Consider the following 27,443-nt stretch of genomic DNA (forward strand, 5'->3'; position numbering starts at 1 on the left):
ACATTTTTACAAATGAACCAGGTTTATACTTCAATATGTGTAGAGTTCTCTGAATCATGTCTGGCAGATAAATAAGACTTGCTTTTGGGGGAGTTTTTTTTAATTCAGTGGGCTTTGAATTAGAAGGAATTCCAATGTTTGTTCTTGTTCTGCTTGAGTAGAATTGATAAAATCTGTTAATCATCAGTTTTGCTTTAAACCCTTGAGGAATTTTTAAACTTTGGGAACTCAGGTCATGATTTTGAACGTTTATTTCGAATAATGTTCCTGGTGTTTTTTAAAAAGCAGATTTTGTTGTTAATGTTTTTTTTTAAATCCTTCTCATATGCATATATAGTTTGAAAGTCTTGTTCTTAAATCCCCATTTTACAGATTGTAGAGTCCAACATATGGAAATAATTAAGGCATTGTCTGCTCAATGTGGAAGTATCCAGGAGAGTTATGAAAAGCTCCAGGAAGGATAGATGTCCATGTTGATCAAACTACCAGATTCTTAAAACATGTTGCTTTTACATTGTGTCATATAGGTGAAGCAGAACAATTCGGTTCTGGATGACTTTTGGAGGGCATGTCTAATAATAACTAGGTTTTTCTCGTATATTTTTCCACTGGGTCAACTCTATTACTTTAGATATCTGGGGCTACAAGTAATAGAGATTTCAAATCCAAATAGCTTAAACATGTTATTTTAGGTACGAGGACAGGTGATTCCCAGGTTAGTGAGTTGAGGAGCTGGGTGGCCTTGTCAAGGATCCAAGTTGTTTGTGGTCATCCTTAGCATGTCAGAGTAGTCTCCTCATGGTCAAAGTATGGCTGCCGCAGATTCAGGCATTGCATCTCGGCATGACAGTCTCCAGAGACACCAGCAAGACACCGTTTTCTTGTCTTTATAGGTGTGAAGAAAGCTTTCCAAGAAGCTGTAGAACAGACTGCCCCTTGTCAGTGGTTTGCTGGATAGAATGAATCACGCCAGTAATCCTACAGTGGGCCATAAATTACCGTGAATGGCTTAGACCAATTGGGATTTATGTGCTTTCTCTGAGGGCAAATAAAATATGGGTCACACCATCAAAGGAAAGGCAGCAAAGAAATGAGTAGGCAATAAGTGGTCATTGCCATACCAGATTCATCCTACTGGAACCCCCCTTTATGGATACATATTTTTTGCTCTGAAATAATGAGCATTTTCAAAATCAGGACAAAAGGGTGGTTCTTTTGTTGCAGAGTTCCTTACAGAAATTCAGATTTTCTGTCTAAATTTTCTGAGAGAATTTTATGGATAAAGACTTTCCTTCATTATTTTATGGGTTGAATCTTGTGCTCGCAGTTCATATGAATATTTTGAGAAAATGTTATAATTGCATTTTTTTTTATTTTTATTTATTTTTATTTTTTGAGATGGAGTCTCGCTCTGTCACCCAGTCTGGAGTGCAGTGGCCTGATCTCAGCTCACTGCAAGCTCCGCCTCCCAGGTTCACACCATTCTCCTGCCTCAGCCTCCCAAGTAGCTGGGACTACAGGCACCCGTCACCTCGCCCGGCTAGGTTTTTGTATTTTTTTAGTAGAGACGGGGTTTCACCGTGTTAGCCAGGATGCTCTCGATCTCCTGACCTCGTGATTCGCCCGTCTTGGCCTCCCAAAGTGCTGGGATTACAGGCTTGAGCCCCCGCGCCCGGCCATAATTGCATTTTAATCTAGAGACTTGTGATCCTGCCTATTTACTGTTGAGGTTTTCTGCAATCCTTGTACTAGAGGAAGTGTCATTTTGTGTAAACCAGGAAAAGAAATTGGTTCAAGTAAGTCTAATTGCAGGGTTGCTGAATGAAGATGTCCCTTTCTCTCTCTTACAACAAAAATTTAAAATTTAATTTAAAATTGTCAAACAGTGATCATGTCACATCTGGAAATTTCAGGTTTTTACTCCCTTGTTTTTTTTCCTAATTACCTCAATGCTCTGGATATTCAGACTTTCAGCTGTTTGACTTTGCTGGAGGTAGGGGAAAGTATCCAGTTTATTTCACTTTTCTCAGATGTGACTCATTTCTTTGACATAAAAATCCTTATCTCACAGGATAAGCCTCAGGAACTGGTTTGAAGAATGAAGACAAACCTGGCTTTTATGGGAACAGGGAATTTTTTTTATTGGAAGCATAGTTTTCAACAAAGAGTCAGCTTGGAAAGCGGTAGGATTTGTCCCAACTTCCCAGGGCGTAGTGGAAGGTGAAATAAGACCACAGATTTATCAGCCTGATCTTTAGAGACAACCTTCAGAAACATGAACTGTTAGTTCATCCAGCATTCTCTCCTTTTCAGATGAGGAGATGTAAGGCCTAGAGAGATTAAGTGACTTGTTCACTTCCATTAATTTTTGGTGGATATAGGCCGGGCATGGTGGCGCATGCCTGTAATCCCAGCACTTTGGGAGGCCAAGGTGGGCGGATCACAAGATCAGGAGTTCAATACCAGCCTGACCAACATAGTGAAACCCTGTCTCTACCAAAAATACAAAAACTTAACCGGATGTGGTGGAGGGCGCCTGTAATCCCAGCTACTCGAGAGGCTGAGGCAAGAGAATTGCTTGAACCCAGTAAGCGGAGGTTGTAGTGAGCAGAGATTGCACCACTGCACTCCAGCCTGGGCAACACAGTGAGACTCCATCTCAAAAAAATAAAAATAAAAATAAAAATTGGTGAATATAGTATTTCCCTAAAGCCCTGGAGAACAGGTGGTGTATACAGTATTGTATCATGCTATACTGTCTGATATTGTGTATACAGTTACCTTAACACTGTACTTGGGTAGCTTTGATAATGCAGATGTAGAAATTGGTAGTGATGGTGGTAATGAAGATGAGGATGAGCATGAGAATCATGAGAGAGCAGCTACCTGACATTTATTGAGCACTTACTATGTGCTGGGCAACATGCTTACAGCTATTAACTGTAACACAATAATTATATTATTGCCCCATTTGACAGATGAAGAAAGTGAATTTAGAGGTTAGACTTGCCCAATGTCACACAGCTGAAAGTAGCAGAGTTAGCATTCTAGCTCATATTTGCCTAATTTCAGACCCTGAGTTCTAAATTATGAGGCTTACCACTAATTATTGGGGAGGGAAAGGATAGTGTTTATGAAGCTGAGAAGGAAAGTTCCTGAGTGGCACCAGCAATGACGTGAAAGAGTGAAAAGCCCTCAGAGGGATTGGACCATCTAGTGATCCTAGGTGATTATGTAGATCAGGTGAAAATTGGACCTGCCTCTTCAACCCACAAGAGAAAGTGCAGGGTGGAGAAGAAACCTCAAGGAAGGGGGTTGAGCTTTGAAAGGAGAAGTTGGCTACAGGTGCTGGAGGGGCTGATGGAATGTAGATGGGGCAAAGGTTGAGATCCTGGCACTCCCATGTCACACACCTCAAATTGAGGCCACATGTCTGTCAATGAAAACAAACCCAGGTGCTGGTTTCAATAAAAGGTGGGACTAGGACGCAAGGGTAGGGAGGGCAGAGAACAGCTAAGGTCTGAACAGCTCCGCATAGTAGGTACATGGCTCCCAGGATTATCACACACATTTTTCACGTGGGAAGACAGAATTTTCGAGATGTTAAGTGACTGTTCTAAATCATTCAGCTGAGACTTTCAGTCCCCATATTTGGAATATTTGGTGTAGAATTATACAGGCTTGGCTATGGAAGGCATGATTTGGGCACAGAGAACTAGAGGAGCCAGGAAGAGGGCAGAATAGGCACAGCCTCTAAACCAGCAACCATGCTCACAGCAGCCCAGAAGCCCAGGGGAGAACATGTGTGTTCAAGGTGGTTGCATGTTCATGATTATAATTACACTAACACCCAGTAACAGAGAGGTTACCTTGTGGTTATGAGCCTAGGCTCTGGAGCCAGCCTGCCTCAAGTCCTACTTCTGCATCTTCTCGCTGTGTATCTTCTATCAGATTGTTTTCCCCCTCTGGGCCTCAGTTGCCTCTTGTGCAAGATTGGAATAATAATTATACCTCATAGAATGTTGTAAGAGTTTAATAAGCATGTAGAGCAGGACTTAGAAACCTTTTCTATTAAGGACTCAATAGTAAAATTTTTGGCATTTATGGCCATATAATGTCTGTCATGACTACTTAACTCTGCCATAAGTTGGTAGAAAATTCAGGCATTTAAAAAATCTGTTTGCCATAGGAAATTTGCAAAAGCCCACAGCAGGCAAATGTCTCTTGATTTGTAAATGAAATTGTATAAAATAGTAACCATAGAAAGTAGACTTCTGATTCCAAATTATCAACACAGCCATGAAGGAAACATGCAACTTTTTAAAAAATACAAGGTTTTAGTCTGTGTAAAAGTGATTATAAGAGGTATGTTCCTTCTACAGGTCTGCTTAGCTTTCTCCTAAACACTGCTTTTGATTTATCCAGCTCATCTTTTTTTTAATAGAAAATATAATTTGGCAGCCAGGCGCGGTGGCTCACACCTGTAGTCCCAGCATTTTGGGAGGCTGAGGCAGGCGGATCACAAGGTCAGGAGACTGAGACCATCCTGGCTAACACAGTGAAACCCCGTCTCTACTAAAAAATACAAAAAAAAAAAAAAAAAAAAAATTAGCCAGGCATGGTGGCGGGTGCCTGTATTCCTAGCTACTCTGGAGGCTGAGGCAGGAGAATGGTGTGAACCTGGGAGGCGGAGCTTGCAGTGAGCAGAGGTCGCACCACAGCACTCCAGCCTGGGCGACAGAGCTGGAGTCTCAATAAAAAAAAAAAAAGAAAATATAATTTGGCAAGTTGCAGCCCATGGTTAAATAAGTACCACCAGAAAGTCTGAAAATGTATTTCCCATTTATAGAAAAAAAGGGTTACACTGACTTAGAAATGTTTTATGTTGACAGTATCACTGAAAGGAAGAGGAAGAAAACCAAATGAAGTACAAAAGACTTAAATTTCAGTGAACAGACAGCTGTGCTATCTATTCAGGCTTTGATGGTGGGATGGGGGTGGGCCCCATATGAATCCATTGTACCCCAAATTATGTAAGCTTCAGAAGCATTTGCACTACATGAAGTCCAGAAAATGTAGATGGCGTGCATTTAACGGGGCTGACCTTGGTAAATATAGATTTGTGGACGGGAGAATGGTTTTGTGGTACAACTTCACCAAAAGCAAAGTGAGGTCTGAGTAATGATATACTTTGTATGTAGTTTAGAGGGAATGGAGACTTTTTTGTTTTATTCTTTTAAAGGGACTCTGGAAACCACATCTAATTTCAATCTAATGAAACAGCTTCTAATGCCAGGGGTTTCTCAGGTCAGTTTCCTAAGAGAGGCATCTCGTGCCTGTCTTGTACTGGATGCCCTATGTACAAAACACTGACCCCGGTGATGTTAATGGTATTCTCGTGCCTCTTTTTTATCTGTTGGACGTTAATGTACCAAGGGTCAGTTAGCGCCCACTGCGTGCAGTAGAGAGAGGAAGGGAGGGAATAGTGAGATGTCAGTTCATACATCTCTATACATGTGAGTGTGATGGGGATTTAGGCTTTTCTATTCTGTTTTAGAAACTGTAAATCAAATCAGATCAAAAGATGGTTTTTGACCAGAATTTATAAATTTCCTAGTGAGTGTTGGCACTGAAATTTAAGGAGCAGATGTATCTTCTTGAAATTCAGGAAGCTCACATGAATTCCTAATGAAAAACAAATAGCTTTTCCAGCAAAAAAAAAAAAAAAAAGGGGGGGGGGTTCTTTGTGATGTTAATTGTACCAAGTTCTGATTATGTGTTTCAAATCACAGTAAAAATCGAGGAAAGAGGATTTTTTTTTTAAGTTTGCTTGTCCGGGAATTGAGACGTGGGATTTCAGGAGTTCTGGCCCAAACACGTGCCTCAGAAAATGGGGTAGACAAGTGCACAAGCATCCGCACGTGAGGAGCCTCATGTGAAGATGCACGTGAAGACCACAGCCTCCTTTCCTGTCCTCACCATGTGAGTGCATCATTCTTCAACAGTAGTTCAGTTCAGCCTTTCTTAGATAATAGCCTTGCAAGTGAACAGACAAGCAAAGTCAGTTGCTGAGTAATAAAGCTTCCGTGCTTACGCATCCAAATGTTTAGGATACACCTGAGATGTCTCTCTTACTGAATAGAAAGAACATCCGTGGAAGCTCTAGACCTCTGAGGCACCCCAGCTTTCCCTGGTGAGTACATTAACCTTTTCCCTTCTTGACATGCTGTGGAATCAGCTGGAATGCTCATTTCATTGTAGCCACTGGACAGAAATGCAGCTTGCCCTGGTCACAACAGTAATGACGGTTAAAGTATGGGAGTTTGTCTAAGAGGGGGTGAACCCTAATGGTTGAAAGGTTGACAGCTTTCTGAATGTTTGCCACCTCTCCTTAAAAGCAGCTTCACCAGAGCAGTTTGGCAAAGGTAAAACTAAAACAGTTATACTGCTTGCAGCTCTAGGATTTTAAATCACAAACTGTCTATTCAACCATCCAGTAGATCAATGAGAAGTGAAGAACCCTAACTGAAGGTGAGAAAGTCTTGTGTGTAAAGTTTATTGCCCTGATCTCTTTATGTGGTTATGTTCTGCTGATAGGCAAATGCACTTAATTTTTACATGGTTTCTCCGGATGAGCTGTTTACATAGTTGCTTGTTCTTCTCTCCCCTTCCCTTGTCTTCCCTGCTTCTCTGACCAACACCATCTAGACCTAGCGAATAGACTTTAGTGTACAAATGTGCCAAACTCATTTCATGGGCAAGAGCTGTGACTCATTGTCATCACCTGGAGCCTAGGGGGCTTTCTGCATTAGGAAACCTTTTACTCCTAATAATGGTGTTTTCTGGATCACAAGTAATGCTCGGCCATGGTTGTGCTAAATACAGAAATATCTGTGTTCTAAAATCTCCATCTCCACAAAATTAATCTGATGCTGATGCAAAGGGATCCATCTGCTGAACATTTCCCAAGAATATGGGAGAAGGGGCAGACACAATTGAGTATGCAAAGGTGCATTTAAACATTTTAACCACTTTGAATGATGAGTAGGTTGAGTATTCTCAATGGAGCAAAATGTGTCTGACACGCCATTGAGCAGGCACATTTAAATGATTTCCCTGTTCTTCCACCACATAAACAGTGGTGCAAGTTTTCTTATGGAAGGTCTTGTTTCTCCATCTGTATATTGTGCTCCAGAGCTTTTGCTCCCAAACACACCCTTGTATTGTTGGGGGATGGGAGCACTCAGCCTCGAGGTTGAATTCTGTCCCTTATTCCACTCACCCTCTCTTTCTGGCCTATTTCTTCATCGGTAAAATGGGGACAGTAGTAATGGTAAGTCATGAGATGCTTGTAACTTGGCAGACTTGTGAAAATTGTCCAGCATAGCTTTGGCACATAAAAGGAGCTCTTCCAAAATGTTTTTTTTCTGTTGAGGGTTTTCAGGGAAAAGATTTTGAGGAAAAAGGTTTCAGGCCTTACTGGATTAAAGTCATGTTCATACCTGCAGATTGTTGGTTCTCTCGAGAGCAAGCACTGTCTGGTGCAGACTCTGGGAGATGTCCCCTACAGAAACCTAAGTTTTAATATAACCCATGCTAATTACGTCATGTCAGTGACAGTAGGCATGGCAGAGCTGCTCCCACCCTTGACAGAAAATAGTGTATGTGATTTGTAAATGAACTGTGTGCTCACATGTTCTCTGGGAATGTAAATATTGACTCTAAGGAAGAACTAAGATAATTTTGTGGTGAGATAGTTTCTAGTTGTTTAGGCTTTCATTTTGCTTTGTTTTAATTGCACACACATTGAAACTATATTCCAGCCTTGGCCAAACTTCAGTCATTCAGATACCACCATCCATCCTTCTGTTATCCATGTTATTTAATATTTTTATTTAAATCCCCTCTTTTAAAATGTAAACTTATTTTAAAAGCAAACCATCTCTTTCTTACATAAATAGGAAACAAGTATCACATGCAGTAACTAGAAGGTGGCCTTGATGTGCAGTGAAAAACAACATCTTCAGATCAACTGAAGGCTCCAAGGCCTGAAACTCATGTGCAAGAAGGAGACTAGCAAGTGTGTGAGAGGCGTTTAAGAGACTTTCACACCAAACAGAGAGGTTCTCCTTAGTATAGACTCCTGAGACTAGTTCGGAAGATTTTCTTGTTTGGATTCTTGTGTCAACATATTTTGTAGATTAGACCTCGTTGAATGTCATAATCTCATCTTTTATTAATATCATTATCATTGACGGGTTTTGTCACTCCTTTCCATAAAATGGCACTGGACACAAAAGAAAATAAAATTCTACACATTACTGGGCCAAACTGTGAAACTATGTTGAAAACAAAACAAAACCCATAGTTTTGAGTAAGTCTTTCTCAGTTAAGCCTTCAGGTTGAGAACAACATTGTCAACTGGGCATAATATTAATTCCAAACCCACTGAAAGGCATCAGCCAGAGAAAGGTTGTGACAACCCCCGCCATCCCACTAATTGCGGTTAATTGTGTCTGCCTGGGTGTTCCAGTTGCTTGGTGTGCCTGGGGGTCTTATTGAGGATAGGAACTGTGTCTCAACACTACTATAGCATTTCTCTTGAATTCTTAGCCTAGTAAAATGCATATGGTCAATTCCATCAATAGTTCTTGGGTAAACTTGAAGCCTCCCGCAGCTTGCCAAGCAGAGCAGATGCATGTCCTTGGAAGCACTTGGATCCCCTTTGCTTAGGCTGTCAAACAGTGCAGCTCTGGGCTGTTCCTGGCTTGTAGGGTTAATGTCGAAACTCATAGGCTTAAGAGAGTCCATGATTAAGAAGCTATTGTAAAGCTTACACAGCATATTTAGTTAATTACAGTTCTCAGTTTACCCTCTCCTGCCATTTGCATTTGCAAGGAATTGAGAGAGCCTACTGTATTTGTCTTGGAATGGATTCTCCAATGGCTTAGAGACCTACTTTTCCCTTTCCTTATCAGGTCCTCTGGGTCCCAGCCCCTGACCCAGGGAGCGGGACTGAACAGGAAAAAGAGGAGAAAGAAGAGTTTGCTCATTCACATTTCTGTGTCTGGGTGGCTGTGTCTCTTGCTGCAAAAAGGCCAGTGAAGGATGAATCATCTAGTTTATCCACTTTTGCATATATATATATATGTTTTGTTGGAGTAGATACCATAACATGAGAGTATACCATAATTTGTTCTGGGAAGAGTTGTTAATGATAAAGAAAATTTAGTTTTCCAAACAATATTTTTGAACCTTGCAGTGATACTTATACCTTAGAAGAAACTTATCACACTGTACAAAAATTAGGACAGTTAAGATTGATATTTAGTACTTTGTTTTTTAAATTATCTCCCTGCTGACTTGCTCCTGGAGAATTTCTTTTTTTCTCACATACCCAGCAACTTTCCCTCCATGATATAGAGCTAGCCAAAGATTTTATTTGCATTACATAAACATAACTGGTTATACTACAGAGGGCTATTTTTGGCAACAGGATTTCTGTATTTGACTTTTTCAGTCCTAAAGAAAAAAACATGTATTAAAGATACAAACATTTTTAATGTAAAAATTATGCATTTTCATTTTATGGAAAATACAGAAAAATATGTGACAAAGTGAAATTCTACACCCCAAAGCTAATCACTTAATATTTTGGTGTGTTTTTTCTTTTTATGCATAGAAAAAAATTGGGGTCATACCACTTAACGCTTGAGTTTTTGTATTTTTGCTTCTTGCTCTTGTCTGCAAGACGTAAGTTGAAGTAAATGGGATTTAATATTCTAAAATCACTGATTACAGAGTTAAGTGATTTTAAATGATGTTTTAAAATGTTATTAAATTGCATACCCTTTGAATCATAACAACATAGTCTCCCATATCTTTAAATATTTTTCAGAATTTAATGTTAGTCATAAGACTGTAAGATACAGCCTTTAAATAGTGAATGGCAGAATGGCAGAAAATTGTCCATGAGATTAATTGGTTAAAAGTGCTGAGATAAATTCCAGCTTTGTAATCACTTTTCTGTTATTTACGGCCATTAGTTTGATTACATAGTTTGTAATATGAGGCCTTGGATTTAAAGTGTATCATTGTTAACCTAAAATGGGAATAAAGAATAACCACATGCCCAATTCTATTGCCACATAAGAATGAAGAATTCATATCATAAGATGAGAAATAGTCACAGAAATCCAACTTAAAAACTAGTGATCAGGTTCCAAGCAAAGATATTTCAGATTTTATTAACTTGAAGCAGCTGTTGTCTCTAATATGACACACCCCTCAGAAATGGAATAGGTCTTATGAAGAATACTTGTGTTTTTTTCTTTTTTAAAGCAGCTGGCTTCCCATCATTGAGCTGTTTTTGAGTTCAGGAACTCCAGCTCTTGGCCTTTTCCTTGTGAGAGGGAAGGCTGAGGCCCTAGAGACTTTTTCCTGGTGCAGCTGCTGGAAGGACAGGGTGAAAGAGGAAAGAGCCTTTGACCAAGTTCTGTGCAGGGTCTGGGCACAGTGGTGAGGGGATTTGGGAAAGAAGGATGGATACACCCTCCCTGCATCTATGAGCACCAGCCTTGCTGCTGGGCATCTCATTGTCGTAAAGTCTCAGTCATAGGAGGGACAGGACGGGAGACAGTCCCAGGGGCACGTGGGAGGTGCTGGAAAGGAAAGACAGGCAGATTCCAAGGGGCAGCTGCCAGGAGGGAAGGCTGCTCCTCAGTCAGGTTCAGGGTTCCACTGTGGAATTCCAGGAGGAGTACTCGAATCGCAGCCTCCAGCATTCTTGAAAGAGACAAGTGGGGAAGACCCTTGGGCTGGAATGTACTGGAGTTCCTGACTCGCTGCGGTTGACTTGCTGCCTGACCTCTGGTGTTCTTCAAAGAGTTGCTCAGATGTCATTCTTCGGGGCTACCTTTGATTCCTGGCATGAAATCATCTCCATGCACTGGGTGGTTGTCGCTACCACAGTTTCTAGTTATGTATTAGCATGATTATTTGAGTAATATTTTCCTCCCCGTATTTTATCCAACATTCTATCCCCAGCACCAGGCCCCATACCTGGCATCCTGAAGTCCACTGTAAAAATTCATCAAAGGAAAAGATGACCTTTTGAAGGTCATTTTACCTCTCTTTGCATTATTTAGCTTTCTGAAATCTTTTGATAAAAATATATATGAAAATGTTAGGAGCTCTTTTTTGGATGAGGTAGCATTATATTTTCCAACAGGAAAAGGACAAGCTACTATTTGTATTATATATTTATTATATTTCAATATAATTATTATAAAATAATTTGCTGTTTTATATAACTTTTATATCCTTAGTTGCTGAAACCATTTTTGGAAAAAAAAAAATCTTAACTTTCTATTTAAATATTTTTCTCAAATGAAAAACTTTCATAGATTATGATTATTACTTATTAAATATGAGATTTTCTTCATGTTTAAGCCACTAGACGAATTTCAAAGAGGAAAGAGTGTGTTGGCAATTATTATGTTCATTTTAAAGATGAGGATATTGAAAGTTAAGAGGATTTCTCAGCCAGTGGTGAATTAAGGAAAGAAAACTGGGACGTAGGGAGCATTTCTAGGAATTTTCTCTTACGAATCCTTAAGCATATTTTGTAATTACTGCCTTTTCTGAATCACCCTCTTCAGCTATTAACACAGTACTCTGCATGTGTTAAGTACTGGAGTTACAACTGAATTTATGTATGTAAGGACAATAAGGATGTGGAAGGAAGATGTATATCCAGCTATAGGTAGTCTTGTATTTAAGCCTATTCTTTTTATTTTTCTACAGTTTAGATAGCTGTTTTCAATTCAGAAATAGAAAACCAAGGTTACCATTGACTTTTCCTTTCACCTCTCCAAAGTTCCAATCCTGAACTTCGATCTTTTCCTAGCGCTTTCTCTTCTGCTGCTGTTAAATCCACTGGGTATATTTTCTGTCAGTGTTACCTCCCCAATGCTGCATAGGACTTGGTACACATGCTGTTGGTTGAGACTCAAGCAATGTGGAATTGGAGGTCATCATACTGGAGCAAACCTGAAGACAACCCTTGTTTTCCATAAGGAAAGGGTATACCAAAGAGAATAATGCTTTTAACAAAATGTCAGTGGGAAAGTTTTAATCACTTTAGAGAGCTGGATTTTTTCTAAACATCCTGGACTGTAGGAATCTCTGCAAATTAGGATTCTCCCTACAGGTTTGTGGATTCAGAGTTTGGCTCTGCATTTCAATAATCATTGCAGCTGTTTTATTCTGTTGTTTTACTTTGAGAACAAAGGTGTTTCTTCTGAGAGCTTCCCCAGGGCCTCGCACTCAAATTTTCTTCCTCGTCCCAAGTGACATGGCAAGTTTTAGTAACTAGTGCTTGTTCTAGGGAAACAAAGTTATGGCTCCAAAATGTTCCTTAAAAATGTCAGTGATTATAGTATAATCATCCTCTCTGAAAGAAAAAAAAAAAACCATTACTGGCTCTGATTCAAAAAACAACAACACTTTGGCTATAAATCCCCTAATTGCCTCTGAAAAGCAAAAACAGACATGTTTAATTTTTCTCTCCCCCCTGCAACTTATCTGCTTTGTCTGGTGATTAAAATAGGCGACAGCCAGTCAGGCCTGTTGGAATCTAGTCCCTTCCCTGCCACTGAGGCCTTGGGCTCAGCCTTCATCATGTGGAAAAATGTAAGAGAAAAATCTCATTGTTATTAGACATGCTCTCCAAAAGTCACCTAGAACAGAATTGTTCTGGTTCACCCATTTGGCATGATGTAAAAGCAACATGTTTTAAGAATCTGGTAGTTTGATCATCATGGACACCTATCCTTCCTGGAACTTCTTGTAACTCATTCTACCGATAAATTACCAAGACGCGGAGAATGTGTGAAAGAGCATAGTCACTGCCCGTGAGTGTGAAGAAAAATTCTGGAATTTGGCTTATTTTTTTTCTCTTTATGTCTTCGGGGCCTTTCTAAGTTGGGATATAGAAGTCTCTACCTCAGTTTTGAAAACTGCAGTGTGACAATCCATAGTATAGATATTTATTTCCTTAGCCATTCCCTTTGAACATACATTATGGTTTGTTTCTCATTTTTCACTGTTGCAAACAATGCTGTGGACCACACTTCTGTCAAGAGTGACAATGATGATGATGGTGACGATGACAACAGCAGCAAGCGAACACTTACAGAGCACTTATCTGTGCCTGGCCTCGTTCTCATCTTGGGGGGTGGTGTGTGTGTGTGTCCTCTCTCAACAGTCCTGTGAGATAGATATTCTTATATACCTTCTTATTCTCATTTTATATTTGAGTAAAATGAGGCGCAGAGAAGTTTTGTGACTTGGCCAGTGTCACAGCTAGTAAGCTGCATAGCTGGATTTGAATCCGGGTGGAACCTCATGGGTATATATAAGACTGTAAAAATACACGTTCCCCTTCACCAGGCCTTTCTTCTGACCTAAGTGGTGGCCATTCTCCACATCAGTCCTTGGCCCTCTGTTCTCCATGTAAGGCTGTATATAACCTTCACTCAGCAGCTCTGTGCTGGTCATGATCAGATATCCAGATCTCATGGGCCTCTACTTTGCACCTCCAGCTGCCAGTGAGATAGTTGTATACAGTTGTCAATTTCTTCCTTCCAGCCCCATTCTTTCTCATTCTTGTTTCCATGAGTCCTTATGCCTTCTGTGGCTCTGGCCAGCATGAACTTCCTGTTCATATGTTTGCCGTGCATATTCCAGAATCTCCTGTCACCCTGTCCATGCCTTCCTCATCTATCCAAATGCTGCCACTACTTTGCCAGAGCTCAAGATAAGCTACTCCCTGCCACCTTGGCCCACTCCTCCAACCTGTATTGATGTTTCTGCCTGCGTGTTCTGAAATCACACCAGAGAATTCTTAAGGATATAAACTGTGACATTAGAGGGCTTGAGTTCAAATACTGGGTCTGGGCTACTTTGCTTTGCTGACCTTTAGTTTCCTTGTCTCTGAAATGAGGATGATAGTTCTTTTTTTTTTTTTAAATGGAGTCTTGCTCTGTCACGCCCAGGCTGGAGACCAGCGGCGCAATCTCAACTCACTACAACCTCTGCCTCCCAGGTTCAAGTGATTCTCCTGCCTCAGCCTCCTGAGTAGCTGGAATTACAGGCATGCACCACCATGCCCAGCTAATTTTTTGTATTTTTTAGTAGAGACAGGGTTTCACCATGTTGGTCAGGCTGGTCTCGAACTCCTTACCTTGGGTGATCCGCCTGCCTCGGCCTCCCAAAGTGCTGGGATTACAGGCGTGAGCCACCACACCTGGCCGATAATAGTTCTTTCCTCAGAGTCAGGAGGAATAAATGAGATCATTGTGTCAACCATGTTAATTATCAGAAGCATAAGCACTATTCTTAACTTGGTGCATGACCTTCCCATGTTGGTGCATTTTTATAGGCTATTTCTGGAGTTAAGACATGTCCGCTTACTTTGAGTCAAACATGAAATGTTTTACATTTTCAAAACACTTTCCCTTCCTTGTAGTCTCTACTTTAACCTTTAATTATTCTATTTTGTATATTGGCTTTCCCTCTTTAAATTATTCGGACTCAGGTCACCTGATACTCCTCTCCTCACCAGGGAATCAAGCCACCATGGTGAGCACGTAGTAGGTTGTGTTATTGTGTGATGATCCTTAGTGAGTCTCAAGTAGGCTGAAGCTGCATGAGTCATCACACTGAGCAACTGTGCTTGGTAGGACTATGTTGTTTATACTCTAATAGAAACATTTACCTTCCTTCTGAAGATCTGTTTTCCAAACACCTATCTGAGTATCTTCAAATCCTAAACAGTATTTATTAATCATACTTCTTCCAAGGACTAGCACCTATTCTCCTTGGGCAAATAATCCATAAACAGACATCTAGATAGGTCCAGTTAGAATTCACTAATGTGGTGATGCCTTGTCAGTAATGTTTTCATCATGTTTCTCTTATGTGCTCCAGAATCGCATTAAGAGTGACTGTTCTTTTGAAAGCTACTGTGGACACACACACTCACTGCACAAAAACCTCATACACACCATAAATATATGTTCTTTGTATTTTGTATTTCTTCCAGAGAAGAAAACACCCTAATTTTACAGGGTCATGAGGAATGCATGAGATAATTATGTAAACAACTCAGTGAATCTGCTACTTAGTCCAGTTATTATCCAATTAAAGTTAATCATGAAGGCACTTCATGAAGGGAGAAAGTTTTGAGTGGTGAGAAAGTTCCTAGGGTAGAAGAAGTATAATAGTGATTATGTATATAATGCTATTTCCCAGGGACTGTTCTAAGGTATATAGGTACACACACACACACACACACACACACACCTTTAATTCCCACATGAAACCTAAAAGTCAACATTTAGGTGGGGAAACTGAGGTCCTGAGATGAGTGGGAGGATAGAAGAGGAGGACTTAAGAAGGAGAAAAGGAATGTGCCCCAGGTGATTGGAGTGTTTCCCTTTGTAGTGCTGACCCTAAACTCAGGACTGTCCACAAGGAAGAAGAGGCAGTGAAGGGGGATGGAAGGTCATAGGCATCAGTCACTTGGACAGGCATGGGTATTTCAGCTCAGCCACTGCCTAGCAGTGTGGCATTGAGAATTACTGACCTTCTCCAGGCCTCAGGCTTTTCACAGGTACAACAGTGGAAAGACAATGGCCTTTGTGTTGCTATGAAAAAAAAGTCACAGGCAGGTATAACCATAGGCTTAGTCTATTGCTTCAAGGAGATAGCATCTCAAAAATATGAACCTTTAGCACTTTCAGGAATTTCTCTGTAGGCTTCTGATATTAGAAGTGGGGAAATAATTATATAAGTTTGTTTTTTTCTTTTTTTTTTTTTTTGAGACAGGGTCTCTGTTGTCCAGGCTGGAATGCAGTGGTGCAATCACAGCTCATTGCGGCCTTGACCTCCCAGGCTCAGATGATTCTCCCCCTTAGCCTCCCAAGCAGCTGGGACCACAGGCATGTGCCAATGCCACCATGCCTAGCTAATTTTTTTATTTTTTTGTAGAGACGAAGTCTCACTATGTGGCCTAGGCCAGTCTCAAACTCCTGGGCTCAAGCGATGCCCCCACCTCAGCCTCCCAAAGTGCTGGGATTACAGGTGTGACTTACCACACCTGGCCTCTGTAAGTTTCAAATGATGCCAAAGGAACATTAAACAACAGTAGCTATTACTTTCATTTGACAAAGCTGATGATTTTTTGCTACATTGACTTTTCTTGGTTCCCTCCCTTTTTTCTTTCTATACAGAAGTATTTCAAAGCTCATCCAAGACAGTGTATCATTTTCCCCTACAGACTGCAGTATCCACCTCTCAAAAAAATACATTTTCTTAATAAGCCACAACAGGAGTGACAAAAATTAAATCTAAATTAAAAATTGGCAATATTACACCTTTAGCCCTGCACATACGGGGATGTTTAGCTGGTTTACTTGTTCCAAGTGATCTTGTTTCACTCAAATTTAAATGAATGACATCACAGTTTTTACAACTTCAAACATAAGGTGTTCCCTGAAAGCATCCAGCGATGTTCTGTACTGTTCCATTTTAACTAGTTTTCTTTCTAATATTCTCATCATAAACATTTAAAAGAAAAATAACATTCTGCACCATGCTGCTTCTCCAGGGCAGAGACACTTCAGAGTATTGCTGTCTATATGACCCTGTTCCAACAAATCTGCTGTTTCCTGAAACAGCCTGTTTTTGTTTTAGTTTGGTTTTGCTTCTGTTTCAGTTTATTCATCCTTTCCTTACCCAGATCATTGGCACTTCTATTTCTTTATAATTCACAAACCTGATGTTAGACCAGGACATCTTTGGGTAGAAGCCCCATATACAGGTATGCCTTCATTTTTTAGAAAGCAGCATTTAATCAATAATAGTAAGTTGCTTTGGGGCAACTACTTGCAGTTATTGGCAGTGTCTGCTGCTATGAGATTTCGCTTGAAGCTGCACAGGGCAGGTCTGCTTACAACAGTGGTTTTCAATTTTGCCTTTGCAGTCAGATCAGCTGGGGGGCTTTTAAAATAAAGACTGAGGCCTGGGCCCTGCCTTAGAGATTTCTGGTTTAATTGGTCTAGGGTAAGACCAGGTATTGATTGTTTTTAAGAACAACTCTCCAGGTGATTATAATGTGCAGCCAGGATTGAGAACCAGGGCCTTAGAGCAGCCATTCTCAAACTTGAACGTGCAGCAGAATCACCTAAAGGTCCTGTTAAAACACAGGCCACTGGGCCACACCCCAGAATTTCTGGCTCATTAGGTCTGGGGGTTGGCGCGTGGCGGCGAGACTCTGCATTTCTAACCAGTTCCCGGGCGATTCTGCTATTGCTAGTTCTGGGAACCCACTTTGAAAACCAGTGGCCTACAGGGATCTTTCCAGTAGCTTTATAAGATTTCATAACAAGAAAAAAGACAGGATTTCCTGTGCGTTTAAGTAAAACAACTGTTTAAGGCACAAATATTAAAATATTATGCTTCCGGTTCATAGGCAAGTTGGACCATACCCTTTGTTTCCTAAGCCAACATCTGCACTAACAGGCAGCCAGGACCCAGGATCTGAAAGGACATGAATAAGAGGCAAGTGAGAAGTTGTTTTTTTAAATAAAAAATGCTACAAGGATCTATAGAATTGTTACTAAGATTCACAAATTACCTATGGATTCTGCAGCTTTACTGAGATATGTAGCTTAAGATGCGATGAATAATTCCCTGGGCAGCATGAAATATGGCACAGAAGTGCGAAGGTGACTCAAACAAACGTGATAACTGACCCCCTAAAGAGGGCAGTTTTCCTGTGGATTTTACAGTCTGTGATGAGACATATCAATTTCTCATTTAAAGACACACCCTAAATTTCTCTTTCTCTAATTCTTGGGACTTGCAGTTCATTTCCTTTTCCAAACACTTCTCTCCGTCTTTGAGTGAAAAAGCCATTATGAAATGTTTGGCATCAAAGGATGCCACCTTTGCCAGTTACCAGGAGTGTACTTGCTGCATCATCATCCATTTGTCCTCACCTGATTTTATGGAAGTGTGAACTTGTATAAGCAGCTGTTCTGTGTCCAAAGACTTGGGATTTGGGCTTGCAGGGTTGGACTTTGAACCTAAGCTTTCAGCAGACAGTGCAGCTTGATTCACTCTTTCTTCCTGCCATGCAACTTTTCGCGGGTAAATTGCCCTTTGCTTGCTGGTAGGGAAGAAAAGAGCCTATTCTATCCATTTGACAGACCTCTAATGAATAGTAATCATGAAAATTGAAGTCGTGCACTGCCACTGCATTCACCATTGTTGTATTAGCAATTCCTGGACTTCACGAACAGAGCACCCCTTATTCTGCAATTAAATGAAAAATAATGGCATCACTTAGCTGTAAGGAAGGAAATGTTCAAGTGCAGCCTCTGTATAATTAAGCCTAACATTATTATCAACAGAAAGTGATTGTAGTTGTGTTCAGAGGTGAGAAGAGATATGCCACCAACCATTTGACCTATCAAAAGAAAATGGCTTTTGTGATGTTTTATGTTCTTCCTAACAGCCAGCCTTGTGCCTTGCATGGAGCAGATGCCATTTTCTGCACCATTTTCTGTCTTTTCCAGCTGTTTTAAAGTTCTTTCTCATCAGTTCTCATGACTGCCTTTGTAACACTTCTCTGTTTTCCATTTTTCCTTATGTCTTCACCAGCATCTGTTGTCCTGCTTTTTGTTTTATCTTTTTCTTTCTTTGGCAACCATCTATTTTCTTGACTCAGACACACTGGCTTTCTGATACATAAAATTAAAACAATCCATTTAATTTTTAACTAAAACAGGTGTTGAGTGATTGACCCTATCAAGTGGCTCCCTGCAGAAACCTCATTTACTCCTAGCTTCTTTATTGCCCCCTCATAATTCATTAGCTTAATAAACGCTTGTGTGAAAAGGCAGAGGCCAAGATTACCAATCTTACAATATGGATGTCTGCCCACTCCCTCTCCAGCCTGCGTCCCAGGGAAGTCAATTAGGTTGAGCTCTCCGCAAGACAGTCAAAGCTCCAGGGTGTGTGCTACAAAGAGCCTCAAATTAGTGAGTGCTCTAAAGTAGGATCCCTCCTTTGCTTCAGCATATGGAGTGTTCGCCTCAGGAAAATGCTGCCTGCATTCTCTTTAGTGGAATCTGGGGAAATAAAATGTCTATATCTTCTGCTTCATGACTCCCAGCAACCAGCAAAATATTCAGTGTTTTGGAGCTGGTTACAAGAAACTTCCAAATCCTCAAACATCATCAGAGAAAGTCACAGACCCCAAGTGCCTGTCAGATTTGGGTATGTAGTGCTTGCTGTCTCTCTATGTAGCACCTAAGGTTAGCTGGTGGATATCAAAGCCCCATAGAGGAAGGGGTGCAGGTGTGGGAGTGTTGGCCTACTCTTAATTTAGGTTTAGCATATGTCTGAAGCTTCTCCCCGCTTTAACATTTTCACCAGAGCCCAGACTTATCTCGGCAAGCACTCCCCAACCTCTTCGTTCTGAAACCCCTGTGTATTATGAAGGAAATGAAATCCATATGTTTCTGATTCATTTACATGTAGCTCATCAAAATGTAGTTTTGTAAGAGCTCTTTGGTGTCCAAGAAGCCTTTGGAGCCTTTTTATAAGACTTTTAACCCTCCCCCACTTCATCCCCCTTAGAACCAGGAAGTTGGGACTTGCCAAGAGTAAATAAAAGCAAGCTTCAGAGTTGACTCTGGCTCTGGCCTGACCCTTCTCTGGTCTGAGTCTGCAGTGGACTCAGCTTCAGCAACAACAGAAAAGACTGTCTTTACTCTTTTTCTGGAGCCATGGAAGTAGGCACTAATCCCACTTACAGCCCACGTGACAGTGAGTTTGGGCTCACAGCATCTCTTGGAGGCAGCCACTTGACTTTATGCAGTTGTTTCCAGCTGAGCCTCTTCCCTCTGTCCTGTGAGCAGGGAGCTGATAGAACCAGATGGCCGCACCTGGACCAGAAGCTCGAGAAGGAGCTCCTTGAAGTGGTCCCCCTCATCTACCCGCTTACAGGCCACTGCACTGTATCTCCAAGACTTTCCAGGCCAGATTCTTACCAAGGGACTGCCTATACATCAGGGACTTGTATCTTCTCACTGGGACCTTGACAGAGGCACCCACAGCTATACCAGGCTTCATGGTGGTATTGTTGATGCTGCTGGCACTTAATGATTCTTACGAGTATTTAGTTTTTCTTCATCAGGAAAGGCTTATAAGCTTTAAGGAAAAAAAAAAAAAAACTACTGCCATGAAGACTCCAGAGCTTTTACTCTGAAAAAACCACAGAAATGAAATGAGTCAACCTATTTCCAGAGTTCGGCTAGGGAGAGATTGTGGGGTATTTTTTCTCCTCTATTCTAGGATGATGAATTATGGAAAGCCATTCAAGAGCTTAGTATTCCTTACTTGGGCTGTTGTCATGAGTGGGGTAAAAGGAATTCTGCCCTCATCTTTGCATGTCCTGGCTTGTTTCCTTGATTCAGAGTGGTGCTGTGCCTTTTAGAGGCAGAACCTGGGTGCATGAAAATGCATAGGCATGTAGTGGGGAGAAGAGCTGGACTTAGGAGTTCGCACCTTACCTTCCAGCTGCTGAACTCGGGCGTTTTCCAGTTTTATTTCTTCATGTGGATGCTTACGGTATAATAAAATCATCCACTCACTTATAAATTACATCAACTCCAAGCATGCATCTTCAGAAACATGCTTCATCTTCCAGGATACAGAATTTGATAAAGTCATTGCTCAGCTTCAGTGTGAAGACATTGCATTTAAATTTTACCATACACATTTTGTGTTATGTGTAAATGGGAGAACCATTCTCAGCAGAATTTTTGAAATACTTCAGGGCAACTATAAAACATTTTAGACAAGTTGGAAAGGAGTCTGAAAATTACGTATTGCAAAACCTTGAAATCTGAACTTCACCTGAAATCCCATGGCAGGGGAAGCCATTACAAAAAACTTGTGTTGAAGCTGTTTCCTCACTGATGAATGGGCATGGCACAAGTGTGCTTGCCTTATTTGGTTACATTTATTTCTCAAAATGAACAAGCCAGCATGTTTATGATCTAAGGATAGACAGCTGTGAGTCCATCCAAAAATTACTTTCAAGTGGCTTTGAAATTTGCCTTATAGACAGTGATGATCATTTGATGCAGTGTGGTGGTGAGATTGTCTTCATTTTGTGTTGCCTCCAACAAGTCCGTACTCTCCAGTAATACTGGTTTACAGATAACGAAGCACTACACACATCTTCCATTTAATACCCTCACCGGGTCGCCCGTGGTATCATGCCAGGTGGAGAAACAGAAGCTAAACTTCCTCCAGTGAATTTTACCCAGAGTTATTCATTCATCGACTTGCTCATTTATTCAACATATATTGAGTGCCTACCCTGTGCTGGGCCTTATTCTGTATACTGAGGACACAGTATACAGAATAAGACACAGGAGGCCCAAGTCCAAGACACAGGAGGCCCCTGCCCTCAGGCAGCTACTGTTCTTGTGGATGGAGCTTATTTGTGTTTTAGCATTCCAGGGAGTGGCAGGGCCAGATAGTGAACCTGAACCTGGGCCTTTTAGCTTTGTTAAAAAAAAAAAAAAAAAAAAAAAAGATCCTCCGATCCTCCCCCTCACCTCCCACCAACCCCCTCCCCCACCCCCCACCGATAAGTGTCTTCCCTCAGAACAACCCTTCTAATGTGGTATGGAAAAAACTCTGCCATGGCCTTCAGTAAAATCCACACACTAAAAGGCTTTGAGGGAAAAGCTTTTTCATCAGAAAGTTGCTGTGGTCAAGAAGTTTAAAGATCCAGGGACTTTTGTTGATATGTTTTGAGTACTTCCTAGTTGATAGAATCTCAAAACTGGAACTGCTGTGATGTGCCCTGTGAAACTTCCTTTTTCTTGCAGGTCAGAATGGTTGGACATTGGCAATTCCTCATAGTGCAGACTGTGACGTTTCCCTCCTCTTTGTATCTGGTGTGTAGTAAGTGCTCAGTAAATGTACCCAGACTTGCTGTTATGTCCCAAGCACTCAGACATCTCTGAGCAATCTTAACCATTTGCCTCTTGTCCAGTTTGCATTTTTTTTTCTTAAGTAGCTAAAATTGTAGAACATTTTATTAAAACTTGGTTTTCATAAACTTTACAGCAGCTAGTAGCTAATAGGATTTTTCACAGTGTGATCCTCCCTTCCCCAAAGAGTTTCTTAAACCCTCTGATCCCCAGATTATGACCTTTCTAGGAAAGAGGTTGCTGTTATTAGCACCTGTGGAGGCTTTAATGAAAGGGGCCCTGGTAGTACAGGAGATAAAGCAGGCTCAAATTCAGCACCATCCTTCGTGGTGGGGACTTCCACTCATCTCTCCCCATTAGAGAGAGGCGCTGGTCAGGAGACACCAGGTGCTTGGCACCCAGTGTGGGCTCAGTAAAGGTTAGCAATGATTTTTGTTATTGCTGCTAAATGCCAGTGTAGGCAGGCATGCTGTAAAATGAACAGGATAATCTAAGTGAACCTTTTTTTTCCCCCTTTTATTTCTTCCCTTTCACATCGTTTCCATTGTTTTGTTGTTATTTGTATATATGTGTGCATGTATTGGAGATGGGGAATACAGCTATGGAGGTTTTGAAGAGACACAATATTGGGTTTAGTTTTCATATCAAATCTCACACATTCTGAAATCTGTGAAGAAATGTGTCACATGGTGATGCCTGGCATATAATCAGCTCCTCAGAAAATGCTGTGATTAACAGTAACTTCAACAGATATTTCCTTCTCAAAAGAAAAGCACATAGTTTTATGGCATTTTTAAATGCCAGGGCATCTCATCAGCTCAGTCTTTTCAGTAATTTAAAAAAAAAAAAAAAAAAAAAAAAAAAAAACCCAGATAGTGGAAATTCAAGGTAGTCAATGGAAAAAATTCAATAAAGCTGAGTATCTTGGCACCACAGAGTGGTGTCCTTTGAATGTTTAGCATTCAAATATACATAACAACACCAAAAAGAAAAAAGTATGTGAGGTGATGGATATGTTAATTAGCTTTATTTTGGTGATTTCACAATGTATACACATACTATCCTATCAACTAGTATACCTTAAATTATTTTTATTTGTCAGCTATACCTCCGTAAAACTGGGGGAAAAAGCCACTCTTTTAAAGGCTTAATAGAAAAAAAAATCCAAACATACATAACAGTTCAAAATGCATTGTTAAAAGAGCAAGTTCAAAAATACTATGTATAATATGGTCTCATCTGTGTAATTTAATAATGGACATGGGAGTAGAATAACAGTAGGAAGGAACACACCAACGGTATGGGATTGGATAAGCACACAAAACTTTAACTAGTTTCTTTGTTTTTGAGACAGAGTTTTCCTCTTGTTGCCCAGGCTGGAGTGCAATGGCGTGATCTTGGCTCACTGCAACCTCCACCTCCTGGGTTCAAGCAGTTCTCCTGCCTCAGCCTCCCGAGTAGCTGGAATTACGGGCACCCACCACCACGCTCGGCTAATGTTTGTATTTTTCGTAGAGATGGGGATTTCACTATGTTGGCCAGGCTGGTCTCAAACTCCTAACCTCAGGTGATCCACCCACTTTGGCCTCCCAAAGTGCTGGGATTACAGGTATGACCACCGTGCCCAGCCAGCAAGAGAATCTTAAAATGCCTTTTTTTATGTCATGGTCTATGTGGAAGATTTGTTTACATTTAACCTTTACATCTTCTAGAACAATCAGTTAATAAAGATCCACTGAGACAACATGGTTGGCCTGAGATTGACACCCAGGCAGTGTAAACAAACACATCCTTGTATTCTTGCCCAGGTGCTGGTTACCTGCTGCTTTCTGGTCATCTAGAGAGACCTGTAAAATATTTCTGCTGATTTCATTTTTGCTTTGCCTTTCTCTACCTGTAATTATTTAATAAAGCCATCAAAGTGGGAATTTCATTGTGTACTTTTTTCCTTAGGTTGTTTATAGAACTGTGAAGACCTGTCCTAATGCAACCCAATTAATAGTTCCCTCTGTAGAAAAACTCCAGACTATTCTTATCTTCTCTTTTTTCCCCTCATAATTTTAGGTTCTAATGGCATCTCTTTTATCAGTAGCTCGGGGTCTAGAATATTTCCAAAGCCCTTTTGAAAATTATTACTTAAATACAACCTTTTAGCTTACAACTCTGCTGAAACTATGTCAAGCACCCATAGGTTTCTAGCATTTACAAACATTTATATAGTATCAGAAAATTGGAAAGTGGAAATAAAATAAGATGTGGTCTCTGCATTCAGTGACCTGTGCAAATACATTGAGCTAAACACCACAGTGTAAAATACTAGATGCTTGAAACTGCTAAATTAGCCACTTACGAGACTGTGGGTTTGGAGACATCTAGAAAGTCTTCTTGGTAAAGGTAAGACTTTGCTAATAGTTATTCAAAAAAATTGCTATAGAAGTCCAACATGTATATATTGCATATATAATGTAGGAAAAAGACTGGAAAGAAGTAGCAGAATCCCAGCCAAGTGGCCGCATATGTAGTGATTCAGAGCTTGCAGCCTTAAACCCGAATGCCTAGTTCTTCCTATTACTGGGTGTTGGACCACATAACTAAGATTACTTAACTTCTCTCTACATCAGTTTTCTTGTGTAAAAGGGAGATAATTATGGTACATAACTCATAGGCTTATGTGGGTTAAATGAATTAATATATATCAAAAATTTAGACCACTGTCTGACCTAAAGAGTACTCAATAAATGTTAGCTATATTGGGCATATTTAAAACGTGAGATTAGGGGAGATTATATTTTCTTCATAGTCTTAAATTTTCTGGACTTTCTACAGTGAACATGTTGGACTTTGTTAGAAGAAAAATATTTTTAAAGTCAAGTCTTTCAGTAAGCTTTTAAAGATATATATACCACAGGTGAGTCATACTTTGATGACTGAAAAGTCAGTTTGAGCATATTTTAATGATGGTTAGGCAACATTTTTTGCTAACATTCAACTCAAAAATTTTTATTAACCGCCATAAATGGAATTAAAAGTTTTCCACAAGTTCCTAGGACCCCTTTGCTTCTTAAGAAGTTTTAGCATACATTAGAGTAGACAGTTTCATTCCCTTTATCGCTTGTAACAGTAAGGTATATTTTAAGAATTAGGTAAACATGCATCTCAGGGGTAATGTAATGTGTTAAAGTTGTTTCCAGAAAAGATTAATAAATATAAGCTTTTATACCTTCTTAGAGGAACTTTCTGCTACATTGTAGTCTCTAATCATTTATTATACTCTTGTGCTTTATCATTGTATTAGTCTGTTCTCATGAGTCATAAAGAACTGCCCAAGAATGGGTAATGTATAAAGGAAAGAGGTTTAATTGACTCACAGTTCTGCATGGCTAGGGAGGCCTCAGGAAACTTAAAATCATGGTGGAAGGGGAGGTAAACACGTCCTTCTTCACATGATAGCAGGAAGGAGAAGTGCTGAGCAAAGAGGAAAATGCACCTTATAAAACCATCAGGTCTTGTGAGAACTCATTCACTATCACAAGAACAGCAGCGTGAGGGTAACCACCCCCATGATTCAATTGATGGGAACTACAATTTCAGATGAGATTTGGGTGGGGACACAGCCAAACCATATCAGTCATTTTATGAAAATACTACATATGTCCAATATAGAGGGTAGTTCCCTTATTTCCCAAATAAGAAGATTCAAAAACATGTTTTTTGGTTTTGTTTTTATTGGAGGGGAGCATCCTGAACCGAATATGTAAATGTTTACAGAGGCATGTGAACTGTCCATTCATACCATTTTTTTAGCTATATATATTTAGGGTCACAGATAAATCACATATAAAATGCTAAGTGAGAAATACTTTTTGCTGTCGTATTTTATGAAAATTTTTATTAAAATTTTCCTCAGTGTTTAACACCAGTTATTTGCTTTGTCAGTTCATGAGAACTGTTTTTTTTTTTTTTTTTCATCCAACAATTTTCAGAGCATCTGTCCTCACTTTTATCTAAGTCATTAGAGACACGGCACTTCCTGAATCATACTTGTCATAGGAAGTATTATCCTAAGCCATAAATCTTCATTCATGCAGTACTTTAACATATTTTTTCCATTCATTCTATGAAAGTATATTTATGCTCACCACAATTAGCCACTTACTGATTGCTTTTTAAATTAATCTTAAAGGTTGTTTCCAGTGCCATCTGATGCTTGGAATTGTGTAGATGTACCTAGCAGGAATAAATACTAAGTCTGTGTCAGTATTTTTCCCCTTGGTTTCAGTTGTCTATTGCTGTGTAAAAACCCTTCCCAACTTTGTTGCTTGAAACACCCAGGATTCATTGTTTCTCATAAGAATTTTCTGCTGGTCTCATGTGGACTTGCTCATGTCCTAGCTGGGATGGCTGGATCGTTCATCTTGCAGTTGGTGCTGCACAATGGCGGGCTCTCTGTCAGTGGCTTTCATGTCCAAGGAGGCTCACACAGGCTTCTTGATACAGCAGCCTCAGAGCCGCAGAAGGGCAAGAGCGGATGCTGTCTGGTCTTTGAAGTCTCACTCAGAAGTCATATTTTGTCACTTCTGCATTCTGTTAGTCCAAGTGGGTCCTGAGGCTTGCCCAGGTTTGCAGTGAGGAAATCGATTCCACCTCTTGCTGAGAGGAGCAGCAAACAATTTGTGGCTATTTTTAACCCAGTACAACCTCAATTTTAACTGATTGTCTCTAATGACTTCTTCTGTAAGCATCCCAAACATCCCTTGATTGAAACTATCTCAAGGTGACCTGTCTTCCTTCAACAATATTTTGTGGTTCGAAACTATGTCATAAAGAGAGTGACTTGTGAAAACCTATGTAAGGACCCAGATGTGAGGTGACTGCCTGGTCTGAGGAATAATGACCTTATGTTATATTTTTGGAAAGGTGGGAAAGCCAGCAAAACAGGCCCATGGAGAAATGCAAATCTGTCATCAGCCTTGAAGGATGGGGCAAATTTGGTGGTGCCCTGGTTAAGGGGGAACAGCACTGTGTCTTGCTGGCAAAGCCTAGGAGACTAATTTATAAAATTAACATTTCCTTGAGAATATGCTTTGTTACTAGAAAGCAGTTTGATCAACGTACTCTTGTATAAGCAACTAGATTAAGGAACAAAAGAGACACCTTAAGAAACACAGTGAGCCTTCAGAGAAGGAGAGCCATCATATCACTGTAATTAGCAAACATCTCTTACGCATCAGTTGGGCTGCCATGAGGCTGTAATTACCAGGTCTTAGAGTTTGCCTTTACCTACATCATTGTATAAAATGAAAACCAGATGAAAAATCAAATGTTCTATGCAGGAGAAAAATGGATGCAAAACAAGGCTTG

The 27,443-nt window shown here is 40.3% G+C and overlaps 1 protein-coding gene across 3 annotated transcripts in view; it reads left to right on the forward strand.

Moving 5' to 3' along the window:
- Positions 1-27,443, forward strand: part of PDZRN3 (PDZ domain containing ring finger 3) — a 238,450-nt gene that overhangs the window by 56,788 nt on the left and 154,219 nt on the right. The window contains exon 1 of one of the 3 annotated variants that reach the window (XM_023199939.2): positions 6,026-6,193. The exons of the other annotated variants lie outside the window; for them this stretch is intronic. The gene's annotated coding sequence lies outside the window, so the exon portion shown is untranslated. Of the gene's footprint in view, positions 1-6,025; positions 6,194-27,443 lie in introns of those variants that run through there. 3 annotated transcript variants of the gene reach the window in all.

This window comes from Piliocolobus tephrosceles, chromosome 2, assembly GCF_002776525.5.
Source record: "Piliocolobus tephrosceles isolate RC106 chromosome 2, ASM277652v3, whole genome shotgun sequence".
NCBI lineage: Eukaryota > Metazoa > Chordata > Mammalia > Primates > Cercopithecidae > Piliocolobus > Piliocolobus tephrosceles.